We start from the raw sequence: 21736 nt of genomic DNA on the forward strand, positions 1-21736 counted from the left end.
CAGACTAAGGCAAAGTAAGGAAACCCGCTCTGAACCTTTGGAAGCAAAAGGCTCTTGGGAAAATCTGGGGCTATACAGCATTTGTAACCATAAATCAAGACTGCATTGTATTTAATTTTTCCTCAGTAATTGTGATCTTTGACCCTCTACAAGCAGACTAGATCTTAAGGCAAACTATCCTTAAATTCAGCATTAAAGGGTATGATGAGGAATAAGAACAAGGAAGAAGAATTAAATGTCGTTGGATCAGAATTCCTCTGTCCCCCTCTATAAGTAGTATTCCCTCCTCTAGCCATAATTTTATTGGATTTTGACTATTCTCTCCCAAAATTCTACTCTCCTTAAACCCTTATCATCCTCCCTAACTAGTGAGTTAGTAAATCACTCCATTTAGTTCCAGTTTATCCAGTGCACAGTGGGTTTCTATCTCATTGTTGATGTGTTGTCCGCCCCACCAGTCTGTGACCTCAGTGACACCAGGGGAAGTCCCTCAAACCTCCTTTTGCTCCTGGTGCTTAGCCCAGAGTCTGACATGTAGCAGGCCCTTCAGTGTTTGCCGACTTGAAGAAATAAGCTCATCTTGGATCACCTTATCCCTTTAGATCCTTTCAGGAGAATTTCATGCCCCCAAATCCCAAACTGTGACTTCTTATAGGATCCTACATGATCACTGGAAGGGACTTACCAGGCCATAAAGTGCAGCCTCTTTATTTTACAGACAGGGAAACAGATTCATTGACCAGCCCAGGACACCCCTGCTAAGAAATATTTTAAAAAAGAATTTTCAAGTAGTTCTTCCCCAAGTCTAGCACTTACTTCTTGGTAACTCCGAGAAGCCTCTTGTAACCACAACTCTCTTACACCTGCTTTCCCCTCCCTCACCTGGAGGGCAGCTCCTCAGGCCTTCTTGGTCCAGCATCCATGGTAGTCCCAAAATAAGAGATCATATCTTCTCTTGGACCTGGAACCCCTTGTCAGGGTAATCAGTTAGGGATGAAGAGGGAGAGAAGCTTGTAATTTAGTTCTCTTTAGGGAAAGATGAGAGGATCCAGAGCTACACCATTTTGATATTTACTCTATTATGTTCACACATATTAAACTTTTTTGCTCAATCATTAGTGCTTATTTAACCCAAAATAAAATATGCCATATTATTCTGGTGTATAATTATTTTTTAAAATATATTTCAAAATATTTTCATTTATTTTTTTGAAACTTATTTTCAAATTTTATTTATTTTCAAAAATTTCAAAATAGATACAAAAATTGTTTTCAACATTTACCCCTAGCAAAACCTTGTGTTTCAAATTTTTCTTCCTTTCTTCCTCCACTTCCTCCTCTGGGAGAAAGTAATTCAATATATGTTGAACGTATGCAATTCTTCTATGCATATTTCTACATTTATTATGCTGTACAAGAAAAATAAGATCAAAAAGGAAAAAAAAAAGCAATCAAATAACAACAAAGAAGGTAAAATACTATATTATGATCCAGTTTCAGTCCCCACAGATGGCTCTCTCCAGCACAAGCCTACTGGAATTTGCCTGAATCTCATTACTGATAAGAGCCATTAGAATTGATCATCACACAATCTTTTTGTTGCCATGTGAGACAAAGCCAAATCCCTTTCTCCATATCCTGCCTTTTATGCTGTCAGGCTTCATTCTGGAAGAGAGTCCTAATCCAACACCTGGACAAACGAGTAATATTGGGCCAGAGCAGCCTCAAGCTTGACCACAGGGGACCTTGGTTTTGAGGCATCTTCTTCATAGAAGATTATTCATTCCAAGGTTTCCATTATCTAGAAGTTAAGGGGAGCTGGTGGTACAATAAAGAGACCTGGGCATAGAGTCAGAAGTTCCTGAGCTTAAACCAAGCTTCAGGAAGTTCCTAGCTCTGTTCCCCTTGCCAAGTTCTTAAACTCTGTTTGCCTCAGTTTCCTTAATTCTTAAGTGGGGAGAAAGAAGGTTGTTTTGAAGATAAGGTGACATAATATTTAGTTTTCTTTTAAAATTATGGAACGAAAGTATTTCTATAATATAGTACAATTAAAAAAGATGATTGCACATGAAAATGTAAATCTATAATGCATAATTTGGTATTTTTTTCAATTAGACAATAAATTTATCAAATAGTTTTTTTTTTCCCTTTTCTCTGCCTTCATATACTCTAGAGATGGCTACCATTCATAGATGCAAATAGCATCTTTTTTCCTTTATCCTTTATCATTAATTTGGATAATTGAAGTCAAAATGATTTATTTGCTGAATGTTGTTCTTAAACAATATTTTTATTACTGTATTGTAAAAAAAAAAAAAAAAAGCATACCATATCTGACACATAATAGGTGAAAATAAATGCTTATTCCCTTCCATTCCTTTCCTATTGCCTCTGTTGATATTTGAGGGCAATAGGGAAGGAAGATTGTGGACCAGCTTCCTATATTAGGGTCAACCAGGTACTTTCGGTTCAAATTGATGCTTTTTAGAAAGAATAATATCCCAAATAGTAGACCCATCCCACAGAGGAATATGCTATAAGTCAAAACTGCTTGAGCAAATTTCAGGGCATTGGAAGATAAAATTAATGTCTAGTTAGAGATGTAGTGAAATAACCTCTGAGATTAGTTCTGTGTTTGAGATACTTCTATACTGGTTTGACCTTGGACCTTAATTTAAAAATAGTAAGAATTACCTACAATTAGTAAGAGGCAGCTGCAGGAACAACAGAGGAAGAGCTCAGGTTCCTATTACACAATGCAAAGACATTTTACAGGTAAACCAGCCTGTTGAAGGATGATGTTTCTTGGACACAGAATATCAGCACTTTTCCCTTTCTGGTCTCTGATAAACCCTCTTAGCAGCACACTAGGGAATAAAGATATTCCTTTGGCTCCAGATTCAGATTTACCAGGGGAAATGTCCTTAGCTAGGGAGCACAGGTTTCAGGTATTCTCCAAAATGATCTTGTACATCTCTTCTTGAGGCTGGTCCAAGAGGCCCCACCCTTCCACGATGAAGTCCATAGCCAAGTCCTTGAATGTCATCAATTCCTAAACCACCAAAAGACATGAGATGTAGAGCTGAAAGATGTTTCAGACTCCAACCTTCTTCAATATACAGGAAGATACTGAAGCTCAGAGAAGTGATTTGCTCAACTGTCATTGCATTTATGTGTGTCAGAGGCAACTCTTGTTGTCATTAAGAGCCTGATTGAATTTTGAGAAAAAGCATTTTTAGGAGAAGTTGGAATAATGCTAAGAATTGTCTTATCATGAAATGAATATCCTTGTGGAATTAGGAAGTAAGTTTATGTTTTATCTATGAAATAGATGGATCTGTGGAAGAAAGCAAGAGGGTGATAAAAAATTTCTTCCTCAGCAGAACTGATATAAATGATATGTTGTGAAGATAATGCTTCAAAGAGTGCACGAGGAGATAACTCTAACCCTAACCCTCACCCTAAATTCTTTGGAAGAAAAAGTTATATGTCATCACTTTAAAAAAAAGGATATATTTTGTTTTCTGGGAATCTGGAATAAAGTTTTATCTTATGAAAATATGAAAAGGATTCTAAAGAGATGTTCATCATAATCTAGACTGCACTGAGGGATAGGAGACAGTTTCCATCCAAGTGAAGTACTATTATTATCTGTTCTACTAAGCACCTGAAATCACTCTGGGCATGATGCTGTCATGGGCAAAACATGCCTTTACTTATAATGGCTTTCATTTGGTTATTCCATTATTTTATTTCATTACAGAAAAAGAACATTTAAAATGAAGACTTTTTTTTTTCATCAATTAAAAAACAATTCAGGAGCAAAATACTTTCCAATTTCTTTATTTAAAAAACACCCTAAAGAGGCCCCTATAAACTATAGAATCTTGGGAGGACAAGAGTCATGAAAATCAATTGAAATGCTAATTATATATGGATAGACCATATATGGAGGGGCTGGCTAGATCTGAGAATATCTGATACTTGGGAGAGATCATCTATATTTCCAACCATCTGTATATGTACAACATCAGTTTGACCAATGCATTTGGATTTTAATGACTCTCTGTGTGATTTTCTTCCATTTCCACTATAAGCATAGGATTCACTTCATCAGAGATTCTGATATTTGGGAACAATTCTCCACCTTGTATAAAAAATTGCTGTTCCATTTTTTTTTTAATTCATTTTGATTTCTTCTTTACCACATCTTTATTTGTGGTATTTGTGTAATCCACATTTCATGACTGGAGATTTCTCTGAGGTCCTAGGAATTAGGAGAGACGCAATAGTGAATGCAGAGTGGTAAAAGGGTGTTCGAAAATGTCATGAATGCCTTGGGTTAACATTTATATCATATGTCATAATTTTTTCAAACATTCTCCTCCTGGTTCTTTGCTTCCAGAGAGTAATGCAATCAGTATCTGGCTCCTCGTGGGATCTTAATTTCTGTTTTTGGCCTCTTGGGTAAAATCTTTGATTTTAGAAAAAGAAATCGAGTATCACAGAAACTTTTTTTTTTTTTCTGTTTCTCTATGAGTTAGTGTTCAGTGAGCAACCCAACTAGAATATTTTTAAAGGGTAAAATGTATAAAGGTAGGTCCTCTCCCTCAGAAATAGCCAATTTAATTAAAAAAAAAGTTTCAGTTTTAAAATATGTCTCTGAAAAAAAGAACACAGACTTTTGATTTACCTCAAAAAATCAGACAATCAAAGTTGCAGGGAAGTTGCATTTCCTTAATATCAAATCATGGATTTAGAGCTTCCAGGGGCCTTAGAAATCATCTTGTCCACTCCACTCATTTTAAAGATGAAAGATCTAAGACCCAATGAGGTTAAATGACTTGCTGAACATCCCATAGATACCAGGTGACAAAGCTAAGATTAAAACTCGGGTTCTCTGTCTTCAGATAAGCACTGTTCCATACCACCTACAAGTAAAAAATGAGTTCAGTTTTGTATATTGATTAGAACTCTAATGAATCAAGAGATGGGAAACTAGGGTCGTGTTTCTCCCACTGGAACCCAGTGCAGCCCCTCTGGTGCCTAATACAGTGCCTGGAATAAAACAAGCACTTAATAAGTGTTTATAGATTGACTAGGGCAGTGGAGGACCATTCTAATTGGGGCAATAAAAGCTAGCAATATTATCACTGTGCAGTGTAAATTTTTTTTTTTAAACTTAGGATTTTCTGTCCCTAAATATCTTCTCAGATGACAGAGACAGAGACAGAGGGGAGAGGGACAGGGAGGGGAGGGGGAAGGATGGAGGAGGAGGAGAGAGGGTTGTTCCCTGTCCTTCCTTCTCCAAGAGGACCATTAAGTCAGGGAGGGGATGCCATGACAAACAAGTGAATGGAATAGAAGTGAGGAAGGGCTGAGCAAGGTCACCTGCCTCCTTTTCCCCTCCAGAGCTATATGGGTCCAGTGGCCCAGAGAGAGATCAAGATCGCCTCGGAAACAATGGGAAACTTTGGCTTTTTTAACGCTAAAGTCTTCAACAGGCCTTGATTGAGGCAGCACCCATTCAGTGATTAAGGCTGGGGAGCAATTGAGCCAAGAATCTCTTCTTTCACCAAGTCCCCCCCAAATCTAAATCAATCAGTCTGGGGGGGGGACCCTCAGCCTTTCTGACCAAAGCAGAAATGTCTGGCATTTACATTTAGTCTGATGCTAACCTACACAATAACCCAATGGGGCTTGGACTAGGACCTATGGATGGCCATTGAGAATTATTTTGGGTTTGCTTTAAGGCCTGTTCTTTAAGAAAGAAATCTAGCCAGTAAACATCAAGATATCCTGGGAGGATTCAGAGGTGTGAAAAATGAAAAAAAAAATGCTTTTAATAAGGATGTGGAAGGAGCCAGGGAGGGAGGGAAGAAAGGAGGGAGACAGATGGAGATAAAAACACACAAAGAGTTGGAGAGACAGAAACACACAGAGACAACTGGAAGTTTTTGATCCCAGAGAATTTTTCAGACATCAAAAGAAAGAAAGAGGAAAGCAGATTCCATTGCTTTGGAGCAATTACAAAGCACATTTCCTGACTTCAAAAAGCAAAATATAGTCAAATCTGTGCGTTTAGATTATCATTTGGCAAGCTTGGAGAGGGGAGAGTCTGCCTTCAAGAGCACCTAGTTGTATCTCTTTGACTCCCAGGAGTAGTCGTGTTACTGAATGGGTGCTGCCTCAATCAAGGCCTGTTGAAGATTTTAGCGTTAAAAAAGCCAAAGTTTCCCATTGTTTCCGAGGCGATCTTGATCTCTCTCTGGGCCATAACTTGTCCTGATCTAAATTTTTAAGGGTAAGTTTTTCAAAGCAGAAGAGCTAATTATCTCAACAATGCTGGCTTTCCCAGTGTATGAGGCAATATGGGGAGTTTTACTGGGAAGAGTTGTGACAGTTAGATTGCAAAGTATTTTGTGCCCCTATTTCTAGTGTTTGAAATAAGCCGCCTTCTTAAATGAGCAATACAATCTCCATATTGTTGAGGATGTTAAGGGTCACCTAATGATCTTAAATGATGTGTCAGTGAATAAAACATCGATATCAGACCATGTTTCTGAATGTTTCTCAACCAGTAAAGATTTGTGGAATCCTAGGGTAGCTGGATAGCACAGTAGAGAGGCCTTAAACAGGAACACTCCTATTTGTGAGCTCAAATCTGGCCATTTATTAGCTGTGTGACCCTGGCCAAGTCACTTAATCCTGTTTTCCTCAGCTTTGTGAATTGTAAAATGAGCTGGAGGTAGAAATGGCTAACCACTCCAGTATCTTCGGCAAGAAAACCTCGAATAAGATCACAAAGTGTCACAGAAAGCTACAAAAAAAATGTCTCTCTTAAAACTATAGAAGAAATTGGAGATTTTAAGGGGCCTGAACAAGGTAGTAGCTCTGTGAGCAGAGAGAAGAGGAATGAAGCAAGATATCTTCTAAAGTGTTTGTAGTGGTGGCAAAGTACTGTAAAGCTGCAGGGCTGCCCATTCATTGGGGACTGGCTGAATAAGTTATGATACATGGTGCTGAAGGAATACTACTGTGCTGTAAGAAATGATGAGCTCAGGATCTCAGAAAAAAACAACAACAACAACCATGGAAATAGTTGTGTGAAATAATAGAGCAAAATGAGCAGAAGCAAGAAAATATTGTAAACAGTAACAGTAATATTGTTTTATGAGTACCTGAGTATATGTTATTTTGTCTATTATCAATACTCAAATTAACTATAAATGATTATCCATATCCAGAGAAAGAACTGATAAATAAAAATAAGTACAGAATAATTTTACACACATACAGATATACATATATGTGTATATATATATGTATATATATATATATATATATATATATATGTTCATACACACACACAAGTATTGGTTTTAATGGTAGGCATATCTAGGGTGGGTAAGGGGGAAAAATGAAATTTCCCTTAGAATTTTATGATATATTTAAAATAGGAAGTTGTATATAACAGATTTATAGTTCCACATACCGTCATCTTTGTTGTAGTGTTATGTAGAAATCCTTGTTTTATTCTATAAATTAAAAATGTAGTATCTTTTAAAAAGACATATAGTAGAGTTAGAAATGCTAAGATTTAGCAACTGCTTATGTATGTGGGTATGTAAAGGTGAGATATCAAAATTAACACTTCAGGTAACAAACATGGGTGATTAGAAGTATAATGGTATATATTGTTAGAGATTCATCCTGTATATGATTGTGTGTATTACTGAGACAAAAATAAGAAAGTTCAGAAAAGGCATGGGTTTAGAGAGAAAGATGATGGAATGAGATTTGCAATGCTGAATGAATTCTCTCTCTCTCCTCTCCTCTCCTTTCCTCTCCTTTTCTATTGTCTGCTCTGCTCTCCTCTCTACTTCCTCTTTCTAAAACCTTTGTGTCTCCCTTACAATTTCTGTCTGAGTTTTTTAATCCCTTGCTTTAACTTGTTATGGGCCAGATTCTTGTTTGGTTTTCCAGGGGTCTCTGGGAGCAGCCTTCATTTCAGTTCAGTAATCACCACAAGTACAGCCAGGTGTTAAAGTCCAGATTCTTTATTATTTCCTTCCTGGTGCTGGGTAGCTTTCAATCTGGCCTTGGTCTTAATGGGGGGAAGCAGGAGGCCAGGCCAGCTACCAAGAGCCTGACTGAGATTGAATGAACCGCTCTTCTCTCCTTGATTCTGAGAGCTTGAGCTCCCGCCCCCAGTCCTTTATCTTCTCTGCCTCTGAATGAATCTAGTTGAGGCTCCCAGCTTATATGCTCTACACTGAGTATAAACCAATCATTATATCACTAGGAAACCATTATTTGTTGTAGGCTTAAATCAATCATACTCAACTTAGAGAACTATTAAGCACCATGCTAAACTAGATAACCATTATCTCATCAATTCCATTTAGTTAGTACCTTGTAAGCATCCTTGTTTCAAGCTCAGAGTTCTGGCCCATAGCATCTCCTGCTTTCTTTTGTTTTAGAACATAGGGGGTGGTGCTCTCCCTGACTTCTTAAGGAGGTGAGAATCCCCAAAAAGGAGGTGATCACACCTTCCCTGACTCCTCAAAAGAAGGGTGAAAACACCATAAAAGGCGGTGATCACGCCTTCCCTGATATCTCAGGAAGGGAGATGAAAACACCAAAAGAAATGGGAAATCAAACCAGATAAGCGTGTTCCTGAAGAGGCTCACTTGAAACAGGGATACATACATCTATCAACATGGGAGCTATTACATAAGCACATAGCAACACAGCATAGTGATTTAAAATAGTGATTTAACAAACAACATGAATCAACATGAGGCATTATACATGTCCGTAAGTCCTAGAAATAGTCCAAAATCAATCTATTATCCATTACTTCACATGTGTAGGGAATCCAATGACTCCTGCAAGTTTGGAAGTCCTGCAGCAGTCTCATCATCAGCCATGCTCTTTCAGTGTTAGATGTTTCTTAGGTCTTCTCCTTTGTTTTGAGGTTTTTCTCTTTTCTGTCTCTCTCCCATGGACAAGGTGAACACAGTTTGTTGGCATCCATGAGACTCCTTCTCTTTCTGTAGAAATACAAGCAAACCTGTTTTCCCAAGCAGTTAACCTATCTAGTCCCTTCTATTTACCACTTTCTAAATTTTTCCTCATCACCTGGCAATTACATTGGAGCTGCTCCCACTGGATACTGCCCTTCTATCAGGTTAAAAAGCCTGTATTCTCCCCAATTGTAATCCCTTTCAGCTATCTGATTGTTTTTTGGCTGATTGTCATGTAATCCCTTACTTTCTAGAGATTCTAATCATACTCCACCTGTTTTTTGTTTGAGACTCTGGCTCCACCTCTCATTTCCCTAGGTCAATCTACAGTCTGAGGCCTAATGGAAGCTGTTGTAGTATTTTGAACATGGGGTTTTGGGTCTTCTCTTACCCTGTCTTGCCTCTGAATCTGAGGGCTTTCTGAGTCCCAGCTTATATGCTCTATGCTGAGTATAAACTAATAATTATATCTCTAGGAAACCATTATTTGTTGTAAGATTAAATCAGTCATACTGAACTTAGAATATTATTAATCACCATGCTAAACTAGATAACCATTGTCTCCTCAATTCTACTTAGTACCTTGTAAGCATCCTTGTTTCAGATTCAGAGTTCTGGCCCATAACATTAAAATTTTCTAAATCTGTCTCTTTCTGCTTCTTTTTCTTTCTCAATCTCTGTCTCTCTTTTTAATTTTTAATTTTATTATAACTTTTTATTGTAGGTAATTTTTTTTACAACATTATCCCTTGTGCTCACTTCTGTTCTGACTTCTCCCCTCTCTCTTCACCCCCTCCCCCAGATGGCAAGCAGTCCTATACAAGTTAAATATGTCACAGTGTATCCTAGATACAATATATGTGTGCAGAACCAAACAGTTCTCTTGTTGCACAGGAAGAATTAGATTCAGAAGGTAAAATTAACCTGGCAAGAAAGATAAAAATGCAAGCAGAATGTAAATTCATTTCCCAGTGTTCTTTCTTTGGGTGTAACTGCTTTTGTCCATCCTTGATCAACTGAAACTGAATTAGGTCTCTTTGTCGAAGAAATACACTTCCATCAGAATACATCCTCATACAGTATCATTTTTGAGATATATAATGATCTCCTGGTTCTGCTCATTTCACTTAGAATCAGCTCATGTAAGTCTCACCAATCCTCTCTATACTCATCCTGCTGGTCATTTCTTATAGAACAATAATATTCCATAACATTCATATAACCACAATTTACTCAACCATTCTCCAATTGATGGGCATCCATTCATTTTCCAGCTTCTAGGCACTACAAACAAGGTTGCCACAAACATTTTGGCACATTCAGGTCCCTTTCCCTTCTTTAGTATCTCTTTGGAGTATAAGCCCGGTAGAAACACTGCTGGTCGATCTCTTTTTTTTTTTTTTTAACTGACTCTCCTTTTTTACTCTGTTTCTTTCTGTCTTGCTAACTATTTCTTTCTTTTTCTCACTCTATTTTTCATTCTCTAGCTTGTTCTGTTTCTCATGCTTTCCTCTCTCTCCATTTCTTTTTTTCAGTCTCTCATTCATTCTTAGGCTACTTTTTACTTACTGTCTCTTTGTGTCTCTTTCACTCCTCTCTCTGTTTCTCTCTTTTTCTCACTGTTTTTTGCTTGCTCTCTCTTTTTGTGCCTGTCTCTTTCACTCTTTCTCTGTTCCTCTCTTGCCTTTCTCTTACTCTTACAGTTTCTCTCTTTTTCATTTTCTCAGTCTCTATGTGTTTCTGACACTCCCTCTGGCTAAGTCTCTTTTGATATCTGTGACTGTCTTTTTTTGCTATGTGTGGTGTTCTTCTTTTCTATAATATAATGGTTCTCTGGGAGCAGGTTTCTTGGGGAGGTTTTCTGGAGGCAGCCTTAGTTTCAGTTCAAAGTAATAATCACTTCAAATGCAGCCAGCTGATAAAATCCAAACATCTATTTTCTCCTTCCAAGTCTTGTTTCTTTCCTTGGGCCCAGGTAGCTTTCTTAGAGGCCTCTCTCCTCTTCTCCAATTGACTCTCCCCTCTCAATCTTTTCAACTCTCTCTTCTCACTCTGTCAATCTTCTGAACTGACTGACTTCACTAACTCAGCTCCTTTTTATGCTCTTTTAGAGGTGTGAACTCAAAGGTTGACTCCTCCTCTGAGAGTGGGATTATGGGAGGTGTGAATTCACAAAGTAACAAAGTTAACTGTGTATCTCCAGAACTTTTGAACTCCAATGTGTGAGCCAATGCGTGAATTCTCAAAGGTATAAACTCAAGCATTGTTTCTACCAGTTCCAGTGAGTTATCACTAGGATTCTAACATCGATGTCCCTTGGAATCCCTGTTCTTTCTCTTTGTCACTCTGATTTTTGTTATCTGTTGGTTTGATTGTCTGTCTCTGTTTCTCTCTTTTGCTTTCTGTCTATTTCTTGCCGCCTCTCTATTTTTCTCTCTCACTTTTTTATTTTTAACTATCTGGCTCCCTATGGTATTCTCTCTCACTTTTTGTCTCTCAGTCTTTTTCTCAAACCCTTTTTATTCCTCTCTCTCAATCTGTTTCTCTCTTTCTTCCTATCTTTTTCACTCTTACTCTCTGACTACTATGCCTGTCTATCTCTCCCTTTTTCTAACCCTGTTCCTTTTTCTCTTATTCACTCTTTCTCTCCTTCTTTCTGGATCTCTTTCTCCCTCTGGCACTTTTTTCTCTCCTTTTTTCTATCTCTGATTTGCTCTCTCTGACTCTTTGTCTGGTCTTTTTTTCTCTTTTTGTCTCCCAGTGGCTCTTTTTCTAAATCTCTCTCACTCTGGCTCCCCTCTCTATTTCTTTGTCTTTCTCTGTCTCTTTTTCTATTTCTCACTCTCTGGCACTCTCTCTTCATCTCTCCCACAGTCATATTCACTCTCTTCCTCTCACTCTGATTTACTCTAGCTTTTTTTCTCTCCCTCTCTCTGTTTCATTCTCTTTCTCTCCTCTACTCTCTGACTCTCTTGCTTATGTTCTGTCTTTTGTTTTCTCTTTATCTTTCTTATATGTTATCTCATTCTCTCCCTACCTTCCTCTCTCTCTGAAGTTCTCTTTTTATTTCTTACTTGCTTGCTCTTTCACTCTCTGGCTCTCTCTCTTCCTCTGACACTTTCTCTCCTTCTGTCTCGCTATCTTTGACTCTATCTGTTGCTCTCATTTCCCATGTATGTTTATGAACATTAGCAGCTTGAACAATCACCATTTTTTTTTCTATTTTCAAAGTCTTTTTTCAAGTCTTAGTACAAGTCCATTTACCAAATAACTTAACAATTCATCTTTTAAAGATTTCCTTTTACTTTGCTCACTTCTGAGTTAACTCCTTCAATACTTATACTAGAGAGCACATTACAAATGCTGTGACATTATTTCTCTTCTTTCTCTGGCTTCCCCTCTTGCTGTTTTTATCTGTCTCTGTCTCAGTCTCTTTGACTGTCTCTCTTTGTGGCCCATTCAGTCTCTCCTTCTCTCTCTAGCTTGCTCTGGCTCATTCTCTGTATCTCAGTTGCTATGTTGGCACTTTCTCGCTCTATCCCTCCTTCTCACTGTCACTCTAGTAGGTAGGGGTTATACAATTGTTAACTTATGATGATGATGATTATATTCAGATACTTATAATAGCACCTCCCCTGATGCTCCTGAGAAAATGGCCCTCCCTCCCTATCAGGTCCTTCCCCACCCTTCAGATCCTCATGGCTTCTACAGGTACCATCTTCCCCCCCCCACAAGGGAGGCAGACTGACTCGTGGGAAATAACCAGCCTGTGGAAGTCCCTCTCCTCCTCCTCCACCCTCCCATTTTATCTTGAGTGCTACAAAGTATCATACCCAGAGTAAGCAGGGTGGTTGCATTGCCACATGTTTTTGTTCTTTGCCACATGTATCTTTGTCAGGAGATCACATTGTGTCTCCTCCAACCTATTCTTTTCACTTCTCCTTTATGGTTTATGGCCGGGCCGTTCTTCCAGCCTCTCATGCTGTCAATTTCAGCCCAACATAGTCCACTCCTCATCCTCTCCCAGCTGACCTTTCTAATCAGTTGCCAATTCTTTGTTCTTCTTCTCCACATCTCTCTTGTCTGTCACCTTGATGCTCAGGTAGCTGCTTTCCTGCCCCCAGCCCTCATTCTGGACCATTGCAGGAGTGGGCTGCTTGGTCTTCCTGCCACCAGGCTCTCCCCTCCATTCCATTCTCTGTGCCCTGAAGCTGCAATGAGATCCCCAAGTGCCAAGGTGCCCATGGCAATGTCTACTTCAGGAAATCCCCGTGGTTCCTCCCTGACCAACATCAAATATTAGAATTTCCATGTTGATCTCCTCCCTTCAGGATTTCAAATTTGGAGTAAGCTTCATAATAGGTTCCATTCTTAACAGGGATACACACATGCATACACACACACACACACACACACACATACACACACACACATACACACACATATATATAAAATTTATAAATAAGCACACACATTAGAGGTTCAAAAATGTTTTACTGATAGAGTTGAATGTGATCAAAACAAGTTAGGAGACTACTTCCTTTGAGATCATCTATTCTATCCTCCTTCTCACTTTCCAGATGAGAAAACATAGACCCAAGAAGGTTAACTTAATTTACTCAAGATCACTCAGGTAATAGGCAGCTGAGTTAGGATCCAGATTCACGTCCTCTGGTCCCAAAGCCAGTATTTGTTCCACTCTAAGAATCAGAAAATTGTTCAAATGTTTTAGTGACATTGTGACCCGGTTGGGGTTTTCTTGGCAAAGATACTGTAGCAGTTGGCCATTTCCTTCTCTGGCTCATTTCACAGAGGAGGAAGCAGAGTTAAGTGGCTTACCCAAAGTAACACAGCTACTGAGTGTATGAGATCAGATTTGGACCAATGAACATGAGTCTTCCTTGTTCCAAATCTAATGCTCAGTACTGTTTTCCCTATATCCAGATTACTCTATTTGCTGTTCCACCTACTGTCCAATAACAATAATAGCTAACATCAAATAGTGATTAATGTATGCTAAGCACTTTACAATTATCTCATTTGATCCTCACAACTATCCTGGGTGATAGATGCTATTGTTACCCCCATCTCACCACTGAGGAAACTGAGGCAAATAGATTAACTGACTTACCCAGGGTCACCCTGATAGGTCCAGGGCTGTGTTTGAACTCTCATTGCCATCCCTTTCCTACCCTAGTTGCTTCTGGTTGTCTCTGCACAGCCTGAGGGTTAGACCTGGTGTTTCCACAGAAATATGCAAATAAAATAAATATCCTGTGAGGATAGCATTCTTTTGTAGATCTTATAACTTGAATTTAGAATTAAAACCTGACTAAAGTGACTGGGGGTTGTGGAGACAGAAAAGTAGAGTAAAGTTTGTAGCTTAGCTGTAGGTCATATGCTTAATTTCTTTATGAATATTAACTTTTCCTCCCCAAGGGGAGCTTAGGCTCATCTTAATGATCATGTGATAGGTGTGGTGGGAGGGGGAACATACGTAGGGGTAAGTTGTGTGAGATGAAGCAGGAAATTGTATGTCCTGGAACAATAAGCAAAGGGATGAATGGGAGGGACCTTGTGGCCAGCAAGAAGGATAGAGTGCTTGATCCTCCTCTCTCCTTGATCCTCCTGTACACCTGTTCTATAAAGGACACACAGGCTTTTGCAGGTGTAGAATAAAACAGCTTTAACTTCATCCCTCTGTGAGTCCAAAGGTTTATTTCTTACCACACTGCCTTCAGAAGATAATCTTTACAGAAGAAATCCTAGAAAAGTAGAGCCCTGGGTGGAAGTGGCACTCAGTAAGCATGTGAATCCATCAAGATCATGATTCCTGCTGCAAAAGCATTGCAGATAATATAAGAAGAATGCATAATTCAATGCCATGTCAAGGTTCAAAGAATTGAGATGAGACCTTGTTGCATAGTTCTGATAATTCAGAAGGGATCCGATAGAATACTACAAACAGTCCTGTCCAAAGAATCAGCTTCACATACAAAATTAGAGGAGGTAAAGAGAACTATAGCCTTCAAGCCTGGAAATGTCCAATTCAAGAGGAATCAAGGTCAGGTGAGATGGGTTCAGAGGGCCCAGAGTAGTCACTGCCCTAAAAAACTGGCCCCCAAATGGGAATCTATTCATTGACATTGACTATTGGAGTCAAGAATCCTGAGTTTTGGCCCAACCTCAACTGTTAGATAGTAGTGAGACATTCCCAAAGCCATGTCCCCTTAAAGGGCATAGTTCCCTCATTGATTAATGGAAGGAGTTAACTTTCTAGAAGCTGCTGAATTAAAACATTTCAGAATCCAGTTATATCATCATGGGATCATGGAATTGAAAAGGATTGTGGATGTGATCTGCTTTAGCCCCTCATTTTAAAGATGAGGAAACTGAGTCCTGTAGAGAGAAGTGACTTGTCCAAAGTCACATGTAACAGGTAGTAGCTCCGGGATTTGAAATTCCAATTCCTCATCTACATGCTTTCCCATTGCACCACCCTGTAATTCTCAAAGAGAAGTCTTGAAGGGGAGGACTTCAGTTTATTTCTTTACCAATTCATAACCTCCAGGAAGCAGTGGGACAGAAAATATCTTTAACTTTGCATCCGGGAAGACCTATGTCCTAATCCCACCTCAGAATTTATTTGCTGAAAGTACTCAATTCCTTAACTAATTTGGCTTTCTCATCTGTAAAATGGGTATTAACTACCACATAGGGTGGTTGTGGAGATCAAATGAAATAACATGTAAAATTTTGCAAACCTTCCAATGCTCCATTACTGCTAGCTATCCTTGGTTTTCCTGGAGTAGTTACTTTATAACTAAAAGAACTCTATAATTCTTATTTTTAAAGGAAAGTAGACCAGAAAATGAGGTTCATTATTATACATATCAAGTTAAAAACAGGTTCTAAGGTACCAGAGATTTTCAACTTTTATTTTTATTTTTTTATTTTTCTCCCCCTGCCTTAGTTCAAAGTTATAATTAAATAAAAATCACATTTATCAAGAAATATTCTCAGTCCTCTCTCTAACTTTCAAATGCAAGAATGCCTAAGTTGTACTGGAGGGTTGGGTGAAGGTGGGATGGAATGGGGTTGGGGCATATATTTCCTTCCCCCAGAGTGCTTTGCAAGCTATGAACCAACGGATTTCTACATAAGCCTGTGTACAATTTAGGGTCACCTCCTGTTTGTACCTTCCTTCAGTCAGTCAATAAGTAGAAAGAGTAGCATAAGGACAGAAGTCACTTGGTAAAGATCATTGTGCCCATTAGAAATGAAATGTAAACTAATTCATGTTGTAAATAGCCCAGAGAGGTTAAAACATTAGCTCATCATCTGATGGTGCCATTAGGGAAATGTTAGAGCTGGATTCCATATTAATCATTCTATAATTCTTTATTGTTTCTCATTGCAAGGTTTCTTGTGGCATGGTTCCATATCTGGAAGAAAAAAACAACTTGTTTTCTGACCCTCCCTCTCCCCTCTTTACTTCCCTTCCCTGAGGCCATGGATGATGTGAGATTTTTTGTTTTGTTTTGTTTTGTTTTACTCTGCTATCTATGTCAAATGCATTTTATTTCTTTCTGGCCCTCTCAGTGGTATTGGGGTAGGGATGGGGGGAGATGTCTGGAAGCAACTGATGTAGAGAGAAGATTTTTTAAATTAAAAAGAGAAATGGGTAAAAGAAAAATTAAAAAGAAAAAGTTTTTCTTCTCCACATCAAATGTGGGCAGTGGGGAAAATGAGGAGGGTTTCCCAAGCTCTTTGGGTGGTTGACAGCAGCATGGCTTGGGCCTCTTTTATCTTGCTTCTTCTCAGAGAAACCAGGCCCAAACCAGTGGGTAGATCCCTTGTTCCCTGACCATTGTCCTGCCCTGCTCCTTTAAGATATGAACTCATGGGAGTATTTCTAACAGGTCATCTTAGGTACAGTGAGCATCTTTTCCATTTCTTGCAGCCTCAGTACAGGTGGCGGGAGTGGGCAGCATGAGTATAATTGCACCCAGAGAAAGGTTTTAAAATAAAAAATTTAAAGAGAAAGAGATAAGGGCAACATTTTTAGTCTCGAATCTGGTTCTGTGTGGGCAGGGCTGGGGCCAGTGCAGGGTTAGGTATCTTGCAGGAAGCCCCAGGTGTTGCAGCTCAGAGGAGTCACTCACTGAACATGGGCCAGTCTAACCTTCCTGGACCTCGCTGCCCAAGTCTTCCCTGCTTATGAGCACTGTCCCTGCAGTTTAGGAACTGAAGGGCTGAGAGGGACGGAGAGCTCACAGCCTCCTTGGGGGCTTCAACACCTCCCCAGGCCAGCGCACACAGAGCCGGGGAAGAATCAGTCAGGGTTATTTGTACTGTGTAAGGAATACAATTGTCTTGTTGACTTTCTAGAAAGCCAGAGGAAGACTGTAAAGCTGGCTTACTTTATTTTCTGGTTGTGGCTCCCATGTTTTCTTGTCCTGGGCTACTGATGTCTGGAAACTCTCTGGAGTCTGTGGTGACAGGGAGAGAGGGCCACCAACACCCAGGGAAAATCCAGAGAGGTCTTGATACAGGTGGTTCTTGAGCTGACGCTTCCAGGAGCTTAGTGGTTTCCATGAAAAATTCATTAAAAATGAGTTCTTGCTGTCTGCCAACTAGGGGAAAGGGTAGAAGGAGGGAAGGGAAAAGTTGGAACAGAAGTGAGTGCAAGGGATATGTTATAAAAAAATTACCCATGCATATGTTCTGTCAATAAAAAAAGTTATAATAAAAATAAAAATAAAAGAAGTAAGGGAGGAGGGATGGATGGATGAGGAAGTAAAGGGTGAGGGAAGAAGACAAGGGACAGATCCCTGGGTGGGGAGTGATTAAGTAATAGTAAACCAAGTTATGGAGCAGAATTTAATGAAAGAGGCAGCAGGGATAGGAAAGACATAAGTGTATCTGGAGTATGTGTATGTGCAAGTAGGTGTATGTATGTATATATCTACATATGCATATATAAATATACCTAAAAAAAATGAGTTCTTGAAACTAAAGCTTCTTTGTCCTAAAGCATGAACAATAAGGGAGTCTTGGGTGGGCACAGGGTGGGGGATGATGCTTAGTTATTCCATCATCCAGGTTCTTCTTCTGTGGATACAGACCAGAGGACTAGACTCAGGTGCTTTCATGTGATATTTAGAAACTCATTCAGAGTGGAAGACACATTACAATCTGGGGATGAAAAGGGAAGAAATCATTTCTGTGTAAAAAAAAGACTAAAGTCAATTATTAACTGGTGTAAGATGTTGTGACTGTTAAAAGTGATGACTAAGTTAAAGAGGAACAAAAGGACTTTAAAAGATACCACTAATATGCCTACATATATGGATATAGATATGGATGTATGTATATAAACGGATTTCAAATAAATAAGATTTGGATTAAAAAAAACCTTGTGGTATATGATTTAAAAAGATTCAATTCTCTTTTTGAATGACATAAGACGATACCTCACTTATTTGTTTCTTATTTTGAGTAGGCAGGGAAAGATCTTTCATTTATTAAAAACTAGATAAATTAATGTATAGGGATACAGTATCAAGGTACTAAACTAAGGATGGTCATGGTGAAGCTTCTGAGCTTGATCCATATTTCAGTTCAATTGTAAGTAACTCTTTAACTTCAGGTAAAACTTCAAAAGAAAGGAAATCATATAAATATTTGAGGACTGAGGTATGGTTTTTTTTTTTTTTTTTAAAGAACTACTGATTGAACAGAAAAAGTTGGGGAAGTACTTTTGAAATGGAATGGAATCTTTCATGATTCCATTAATAATCGGGGGCTCTCCTATAATTTATGAGAATTAGGAAAAAGAAATGATAGATTAAAAAAGCTGATGGCTGAGCTTGAGGAGAATTGAAGGCACAGCTCTAAAGGGCTTCAAGGCTGCTCAGATTCTAGCAATTAGAAGTCCTCGGTTCACAGTAGGAGTCAGCTGAGGGAGTCTTGACTGCTGGGAGAATCCAATGGCTTTTTTTTTTGTTTTTTTAAATTTGAGTTTTGGCAGCCAGAGAGAGCATGATGGAGACTGAATGTGGATCACAACATAGCATTTTACCTTTTTTCGTGGTGTGTAACGACCATGCTCACACCCAGGACACCCCAGAATCAGCTGGAGTCAGGATAAGCAAAAGTCCTCCTTTATTCTTGGTCTTAGATTCAGGATTGAACAGGACGGAAGCAGAATCTCTGCAACTGCCTTCCCTCTCGACTATGCTGAGAGTGTGTTCCTGGTTAGTTTTACTCTATCCCCTAGTCCCTCCTACAGTCAATCATTGAGCCAGTACGGATAGTGGAAAGGACCATTTTCTAAGCAAATGCACATAGAGCCTCAAGCGTTTGGCAGTCCTGACCTCAGTGCATAGTTCCAGCCCTCTACATCTCCTGCTTTCTTTTGTTTTAAAACATAGGTGGTCACGCCATCCCTGACTTCTCGGGATGGTGAGAGGCCAAAGGAGGTGATCCCGCCTCCCCCCCCCCCCACTTCTCAGGAAGGGAGGTGAAAGCACTTAAAAAGGAGATGATCACGCCCTCCCTGACATCTCAGGAAGGGAGATGAAAAGCAACAAAGGGAAGTGGGGATTGCTAGTGGGTTTCTGGGCTGAAGGCTCTTATTAGAAACAGGTATGCACAAACCCATCAGCATTGGAGGTATTACATGAGCACATAGCAATAACGCACAGGCTATTAGTGATGACTCTCCTCACAGTCAGTATAGGCTCAATGTGGTGCAACAAACATGAATTGTATATGCAAGTAGTGATATAACAAACAATATAAATCAATATGGTGTTATAAGAGATTTCCAGAAGGAGAGTATGTAAACAACAGTCACATATACACTTTCTTCAGTGGTATTTTCTTTCTTTCTTTTTTTTTTTCTCTTGTATTTTTCCCTTTTTTGATCTGATTTCTCTTGTGCAGAATCATATATGTGGAAAGATATTTATAAGAATTGAACCTGTATTGGATTACTTGGTGTCTGGGGGAGCAGGAGAAGGGGGAGAGAGAAAAATTTGGAACAGAAGGTTTTGCAAGGGTGAATGATGAAAAGGCACTTTGAATATATTTTGAAATATATGAAAAAGAGAGTGAGAAAAAGGACAAAAACAGAAACAGACAGCAACAGTGAGAGAGAGAAAGAAAGAAAAGAAATGATTAAAAGAAATAAAGTGAAAAAGAGAGAGAGAACCAGAGCCAGAGAGAACAAGACAGAGTGAACAAGAAAGAGAAAGGAGAGAAAGGAAGTGCCAGTTGGAGAAGGAGAGAGAGAGAGAGTGACAGAGACAAAGAAAGAGACATTGAGAGAGAGAAAGAGACAGAATCAGAGCTAGAGAGAGCAAGACAGAGTGAACAAGAAAGAGAAAGGAAGTGTCAGATGGAGAAAGAGAGAGGGGGAGAAGTGCAACAAGGGGGAGAGAAAGACAGAGAAAGAAAGAGACCGAGAGAGACAGAATCAGAGTCATAGAGAGCAAGGTAGAGTGAACAAGAAAGAGAAATGAGAGAAAGGAAGTGCCAGATGCAGAAGAGAGAGAGAGAGAGAGAGAGAGAGAGAGAGAGAGAGAGAGAGAGAGAGAGAATATGAATGAGCTTTGTTTGCTTATATGTAGGTATGTACATAGAATATAACCATTGAGGGATTTATCTTCTTCAACTAGGTATATTTATTATGACAAATTTGTCTTTTTCCCCTTCAGTGTGATGGAAGAGGAAGGCAAATAAAATAGGTTTCTGTTCATTTTTGTTTATGATAAAAAGGTGGTGATGTGCTCCAGATGTGCTACATCACTTGTTCTTTCAGGCAAGATCACTGAGTTGCCACTTTTCCTTAAGTATTTCACTCATTAAATAGGAGTAATCTGTAAATACAAAGTGAAAACATATAAATAAAACTTATAATAACATAACTTTGGGAGGGGCTAGTACCCAGTATAAAAGGGATCAGATTGCATAGCATAATCTACTCCCTCAGTTGATGACTCACACTGGGTGAAGTCATTTGATAGCACTCACTTTGGAGACCACTGTAGCATAAAAGGTGACTCAGAAACACCCAGGGATCCACACTTTGGTAAACTGAAAGGGAATGACTAAAACTAATTTCAGTAAGAAACACTATGCAAATGCCAAATAGTCCTCAAAGAAAATATGCCAGAACTTGATAAATAATATAAAGATGATTTTTAAACCCATCATTAGGCACATCTTGGTTTAGTGTAACAAGAGTCACAATAGCCAAGAGTTCCTCCTCTTCATAGCAAGGGGCTGCTATTTGATCATAGGCTAGGAATCATTATCCTAAACCTGAGATTCCCTTTGCTTCACAAGAAATGTTTCCTTTTTTGAATGCACATGACGTACAAAGCAAAATTCCTTTTACATTTATAGACAAGGACGTTCCCAGTGACATTATCTCTAAATAGGAAGGATAAACGTGAGTAGTCAGAACTCATGGTGCTGGGGCTTTGCTCAAGAGTATTAAATGTAGGTGACAGTAGATACAGTGGGTAGAGTGCTGGGCAGAGGGTTAGAGAGACATTTTCCTGTGTGACCCTGGGCAAGACACCCAGTCCTGTTTGCCTCAGTTTCCTCATCTGTAAAATGAGCTGGAGAAAGAAATTGAACATGATTGAAATGATTGAAAAAAAGAATACCTACATTTAGATGGTGCTGACAGCTTT

The sequence above is a fragment of the Sarcophilus harrisii genome, chromosome 2 (assembly GCF_902635505.1).
Source record: "Sarcophilus harrisii chromosome 2, mSarHar1.11, whole genome shotgun sequence".
Classification (NCBI taxonomy): domain Eukaryota; kingdom Metazoa; phylum Chordata; class Mammalia; order Dasyuromorphia; family Dasyuridae; genus Sarcophilus; species Sarcophilus harrisii.